The sequence below is a fragment of the Loxodonta africana genome, chromosome 10 (assembly GCF_030014295.1).
Source record: "Loxodonta africana isolate mLoxAfr1 chromosome 10, mLoxAfr1.hap2, whole genome shotgun sequence".
NCBI classification, from domain to species: Eukaryota; Metazoa; Chordata; class Mammalia; order Proboscidea; family Elephantidae; genus Loxodonta; species Loxodonta africana.
Genome location: NC_087351.1, coordinates 51410677 through 51417878, shown reverse-complemented (window position 1 = coordinate 51417878; position 7202 = coordinate 51410677).

Below are 7202 nucleotides of genomic sequence, written 5' to 3'. Positions count from 1 at the left end.
AAAAACCAAATCCAGTGGCATTGAGCTGATTCCGACTCATAGTGACCCTGTAGGACAGAATAATATTTTCTATAATTATATTGGAATTTAAGTTAACAAGGCATTTTTATGCACATTATTACATTTAGCTATGAATTCTGGAATGTGCAAGTCTATTTTATCTTCTTTATCTTTACCTTCTTTCTTTACTATTTCAACATAAAAAGAAAACAAAAATCCTCAGAACTGGACGAATAAGCAACATCATGATAAATGGAAAAAAGGTTGAAGTTGTCAAGGATTTCATTTTACTTGGATCTACAACCAACACCCATGGAAGCAGCAGTCAAGAAATCAAGAGATGCATTGCATTGGGCAAATATGCTGCAAATGGTTCCTTTAAAGTGTTGAAAAGCAAAGATGTCACCTTGAAGACTAAGGTCCACCTGACCCAAGCCATGGTGTCTTCAATTGTCTCATATGCATGCAAAAACTGGACGATAAATAAGGAAGACTGAAGAAGAATTGATGCCTTTGAATTGTCGTGTTGGCGAAAAATATTGACTATCCCATGGACTGCCAAAAGAATGAACAAATCTGTCTTGGAAGAAGCGCTGCCAGAATGCTCCTTAGAAGCAATGATGGTGAGACTACGTCTCACATACTTTGGACATGTTATCAGGAGGGATCAGTCCCCGGAGAAGGACATTATGCTTGGCAAAGTAGAAAGTCATCGAAAAAAAAGGAAGACTTTCAATGAGAAAGATTGACATAGTGGCTGCAACAATGGGCTCAAGCATAACAATGATTGTGAGGATGGCACAGGACTGGGCAGTGTTTCATTTTGTTGTACATAGTGTCACTATGAGTTGGAACTGACTCAATGGCACCTAACAACAGCAGTTCTAAATGTAACTGCCTTACCCTGGTTTTCCTAGAAAAAAAGAGCCTGTGGTAAAGTTGAAATGCTAACCGTCTTTTGGGAAACGCAATCCAGTGCACCAAGAATGAGAGGGCAGGGAAGGGAAGTGAGACAGGGAAGAAGGGAAAGCAAATAGGTAATATTACTATATTACTACAACATCACTGACACACTTGAATCTTGCATAAAAAGAAGGGCAAAAGTGTATGAAGCTCTTTCAAATATATTTTTCTTTCTTACATAATGTGATGAAGAACGAATGAAAGCATCCACGAAATTAGTACACGCTTATCCTGATGACTTAAATACTGACCTTTGCTGGCAAGTGTGACAGTTTCATTCTTATATGAGAACTCTTACAGATTCAGGAAGGACAAATTTTACTCACGTAGGCGTGTGTGATTCCATCATAGAAGATAAAATACAACGCGCATTTTCAATGTTGAAATTGCTTTACATATATTCCTAACTTTAATGACTACAGACTGTACAACAAAACACTCATTTTCATCTCTTAAGAGACTCAAAAACCCTCAGCATGCAACAATGATTGACTTGATTCATTATCCTTATTATGTATGGAAGTGAATATGTTCGGTAGGTTAATTGTGAGAAAAAACAGAGAACAATTTGTAAGAGCAAAGAATAGAAAGAAATGTTTTTAATTATAACATACTAAAGATGAAAGACGTATCTAAAAGTAAAATAGTGATTTCTTGTATTACTTGTTTTCTGATCATTAAATTTTCTTTTATGACATCTTTTCATTTGTTCATATATAATTATAGCATTTATTATGAAACAAGCATCAAAATGAAAATATGAACCATTTAAAGCAAAATTGGCAAAAGTCAATTTTTGTTGTGGGAGATCAACAAAATTTTACACTGATTGTTTAAACAACTAATTTCACTAACTCATTTTCTTTGTTGCAGAACTTGTGAAATATTCTTTTTGTAGAAAATATGGTTGTTGTTGTTGTTAGGTGCCATCGAGTCGGTTCGGACTCATAGCGACCCTATGCACAACAGAACAAAACACTGCCCGGTCCTGCGCCATCCTTACAATCGTTGTTATGCTTGAGCTCATTGTTGCAGCCACTATGTCAATCTACCTCATGGAGGGTCTTCCTCTTTTCCGCTGACCATGTACTCCGCCAAGCATGATGTCCTTCTCCAGGGACTGATCCTTCCTGACAACATGTCCGAAGTATGTAAGATGCAGTCTCGCCATCTGTGGGGGCTTGTGTGTTGCTGTGATGCTGGAAGCTCTGCCACCGGTATTCAGATACCAGCAGGGTCACCCATGGAGGACAGGTTTCAGCTGAGCTTCCAGACTAAAACAGACTAGGAAGAAGGATCCCGCAGTCTACTTCTGAAAAGCATTAGCCAGTGAAAACTTTATGAGTAGCAGCTGAAAATATGGTATATAGTAAAAATTCTAGTACCCCATATCCACTAAAACTGTATAATCCAATTCACTTCATTCTGTTAAAATGGCATATGCATAAAAATGGCATGTGAACTTTTGAGTTCAATATTATAGTCACAATTAAAAAGAAGTTACATCATGGATAGCTAAGACACACACACACACGTACACACTTATATATACATGCATATATATAACTCACATATCCTGTTTGAATGTGTGAGTAAGCAGAGGAGAGGCACCCCAGACTATCAGTGTTCAGGACCTTCACATGCTTTAATCTGGCCCTTCTTGTTGGTCAAAGTGAACCTCTTGGGTCAAAATTCACTCTGCATTTCTGGGTTGTTATTTGCTCCTTCTTGGCAGCCTTTGTGGAAACCAGATCCCACACCCTGTGGCTTACCCTTCATCTGAATCTAGAAGTGGTAGGAGGAGCCATTGTGGTTACTGCTATGGTGTCCCTGATGAAGCCAGCAGAAGCTCACCTGGGTGAGACAGGCAGTGGTGGTAGGAGATAAGGAAATGGGAGGTGACTGGGTTCTTCTTGAACAAGCAGTCAAAGCCCAGGGGATCGTGGGGTGAAGCAAATCAGGAAAGGTACATGTCTTAGTTATCTAGTGCTGCTGTAACAGAAAGTGGATAGCTTTAACAAAGAGAAATTTATTTTTTCACAGTCTAGGAAGCTAGAAGTCCAAATTCATGGTGCCAGCTCCAGGGGAAGGCTTTCTCTCTCTGTCAGCTCGGGATGAAGGTCTTTGCCATCAATCTTCCCTGGTTGAGGAGTTTCTCAGCACAGGGACCCCAGGTCCAAAGGACATGCTATTCTCCTGGCTCTTGTTTCTTGGTGGTATGAGGTCCTAATGTATCTCTGCTTGCTTCTCTCTTTTTATCTCAAAAGAAACTGACTTAAGACATAATCTAACCTTATAGATTGAGTCCTGCCTCATTAATATAACTGCCTCTAATCCTGCCTCTTTAACATCATAGAGGCAGGTTTTACGACACACAGGAAAATCACATCAGATGACAAAACGGTGGACAATCACACAATACTGGGAACCATGGCCTAGCCAAGTTGATACACATTTTGGGGGGACATGATTCAATCCATAACAGTATGTAATCGGCCCAGTGGAGTAACCATGAGAAAAGTCAACTATTACGGGTCTCAGGCAGTAAAACAACTTCTCTTTCTTAACAGCTTTCGAAAAAATCAAATATATATACTGATAGTCAGATTTTCAAGGAGTTCGATAGCCTTATCAAAAGTGTATGGGCTAGGCTTGATCTATGTTTTTCATCATCACACCAAGAATGTCCTTTACTGGAGGTTCTGAAAGTCTTTGCCATAAATTTTCTAAGGCATTGTGACTGTTTATCAGGCATTTAGTTTGTCATGGTGTTAGATTGACCAGGCAATTGCTCATGTTGGAATTTGTAGGTTATGATTTGATAAATTAGGTGACTGCTGCTACATAGGGAGCAGTTTATGTTTGCCTTTTCTTTGATAATTCACTGGAAAGCTGTGAATAATAACATCGCATACAAAACAGACAAGGATGGATAAAGGTGTAAGAGAATAAATATTCTCTGTAAGTAGTAAATGGCCATGAATCTCTTATTAAATTTTACAGGCAGGGAGCCTGCCATTCTGAGCATGAGTTCTTATTGTAAGGAAAATTTAGGCCAGATATGAACTTACCGTCTCAAAGCAATCAAACAGTTGAAATGTTTTATACCTTGATCACATTTTTCATGGGCAGGGAAGGGCCAGGGTCAAGGATGAAATATGAAGCCATTATTGAAATTTCTAAGTGTACTTATCTGTTCTTAGTTACAAGCAATGGATAACAAATTTACCTGATTTGAGAAGAAAGCTAATTATTCAAAAAACATCGGGTTAGAGAACCAGACTTGTGGCTACACATGTGGCAACAACAGTCCAAATCATGCTGCAGAACTAGCTCAGTGGGAACATTGCCGTCACTGCTGCCAAGAGCTAGATGCTGCAGCTTGCACTGTTGACACCTCCAGCAATGGACTCCAGAAGTTGCCATCAGCTCAGTTATTCCTGCTACCTAAGAAATTTGATTTTGTGACAGCCACCTCCATTACCAAAGAAATTTATTCGTTCTATGCCTCATCAGATACGGGGAGCAGAACCGCCTTGGGCAGCAAGGGACTGTCATGGGTTTAGTGGGTTGAGGGTACTTTTGACACTCAAATTTATCCATTTTCCCCATTCCATATCTCAGTTTTGTTCTATGCTGATCAACGCTTTTATTTTCACATAAGTGATCTCAGTGGGCTGTGAATTCAACTGACAATATAATTTAGAAACCTGCAGGATCAAAGTTTGAGTTTGATTTTCAGTTATCTCAGCCCTGCGGCAGCAAGTGATAAGAGATTCTTTTAGCAGTCAGAGAGACTTGGGATTTCACTTCATGTCTCTAGCCAAGAATTTGTGATTTCAGCTTGTCATTCTTTTTCTTTAAGCCAGGTAGTACTGTTAGAAGCAAACTTCATGCCTCACAGTTATTAAATTCCTCATGCATTTCATGCACTTCTGTGGCAATGGGCTACATTGTCTTCAATGAGGACTTCTTCCAGGTGATAATCTGATGCTTTGTGCCGTGGGCTTCCAGAGTCCACCCCTTTATATGGGCTAATTTTCATCGTTTATATTCTTAACCAGATAAGATATCCAATTCCATTTTTCTGAGGGACCGTTGCCTGCAGCTGCAACTGGTACCATGTTATGTGTTAGTCAGGGTTCTAGTTGAAGCAACTCTGTATAATGTAAGCAGAGAATGAATTCATTATAAGGACATTTAATAGCACAGACTCTCCAGGGCTACAGAGCTAGGAAAATGTCCCAAATAGTATCCTATAAGGACAGCATTGCCTCTGCTACTGAGATTGGGTGCTGTACTTTGCTGACAGCAGTAATTATGGACACTGGATTGGAGTTGCTAGCACTGCTGCTGTTGTTACCCCAGGAATATTATCATGCTCCAACTTCTGTCATTGTCAGAATAAACTGCTCACATTCTTCTCTTCTTTGCATCACTGTTTTGCAATTCAAACTCTAGAGTGGATACATCTGATTGCGGGACCCTAAGACATGGGCCCGTGTGCTAGCTGCCAGTTGAATGATGCAGGAAGCATCAAAAGAAGATGCAAGGAATTTACAGAATCACCATACCAAAAAGAATTGATCAGTCTTCAGCATTTCAGGAGGTAGCATATGATCAAGAACCAATGGTATTGAACAAAGAAGTCCAAGCTGCCCTGAATGCAGTGAAAAATAAGCCCCCGTGAATTGACAGAATACCAACTGAGATGTTTCAACAAACAGATGTAATGCTGGAAGTGCTCGCTTGTCTATTTCAAGAAATTTGGAAGACAGTTATCTGGCCAAAAGACTGGAAGAGAGCCATAAACATGTCCATTCCAAAGAAAGGTGATCCAACAGAATGCGGAAATTATCAAACAATATCTGTGTGTATTAATATCACATGCAAGTAAAATTTTGCTGCAGATAATTCAAAAATGGTTGCAGCAGTACATCAATAGGGAACCGCCACAAATTCAAGCCTGACCCAAGCCAGGTTCGGAAGCCTCAGAAGTCTGCTGCCATCCCCTGCAAGCCCAAGGAGAGAGAAAGCTAAGCTCCTTTGGACAGAGACTGGGGGCCAGGGAGAGGCATGCCCGCAAACACAGCTGGGGAGAGGCTACCCTGATGGAAGACCTGTATCCTGAGTGTTCTGGAGCCTGAATTGCAACTGTTACTTCCCTAATAAACCCCATAATTGTGAGTATAGTCTGTGAGTTCTGTGTGGCCACTGCAATGAACTATCCAACCCAGTAGAGAGTGCTGTGGGAGGGACAGTTGGTGTCAGAATTGGTAGCAATGGTGGAGAGAGGAGGCTTGTCTGGCCTCCACCTCAAAGAAGTCAACCTTGCACTGATGATGGTTCTCCTTCCCCCTTGTGGGGTTGGAGGAGGTCAGACACCTCCCCTAAGCCATTTTTACATAATAATTCACCTGGAGATACAAAAATAATTAAAACTAGAGTATAAGGAAGAATATCACGAAGGCAGACCAGTAATGCAAATAAATGTTCTTACGTTCTTGTATTCTTCAAGAAGAAAAGAGAAATATTGATAAATTTAGACTGTTATACAAAGAATACACACTAAAGGATAACCACTAAAATTAAAGAATGCAAGTAAATAATAATAATAACAACAACAAACATTCATAAAGTACTTACCGTGTACCAGGCACTATTGGAAACCCTGGTGGTGTAGTCGTTAACAGTTCGGCTGCTGACCAAAAAGTCAGCGGTTCAAATCCACCAGGTGCTCCTTGGAAACTCTATGGGGCAGCTCTACTCTGTCCTATAGGGTAGCTATGAGTGGAATTTGACTCGACGGCAATGGGTCAACGGGTATGCTCAACTCAACAGCAATGGGTTTTTTTTTTTTTTTTTTTTTACCAATGTTAAAACAATCCAATAGCATAGGGACTTATCCAAGGTTTACAGCTGAGAAAACTGAGGGGTAGAGAGATGTTAAGTAACTTACGTGAGGTAACAAACCAGTAAGTAGCAGAGCCAGGATTTGAAACTACAGTCTGACTACAGAGCCCACACTCTTAACAACAAAGCTCTACTGCCACACGAAAAGAAAGGAAGAGAAAGAGAACATTTGATCGATTAAAAGGGAGACGAAAAAAGAAAGAAAAAATGCATCACAAAGAGAGACCATAAAATAAGATCATATAAGTAAATCCAAATATATCAGTAATTACAATGAAGGTGGATGTATAAAACTCATGTGTGGCACCTACAGGTTGCCTTAAAGG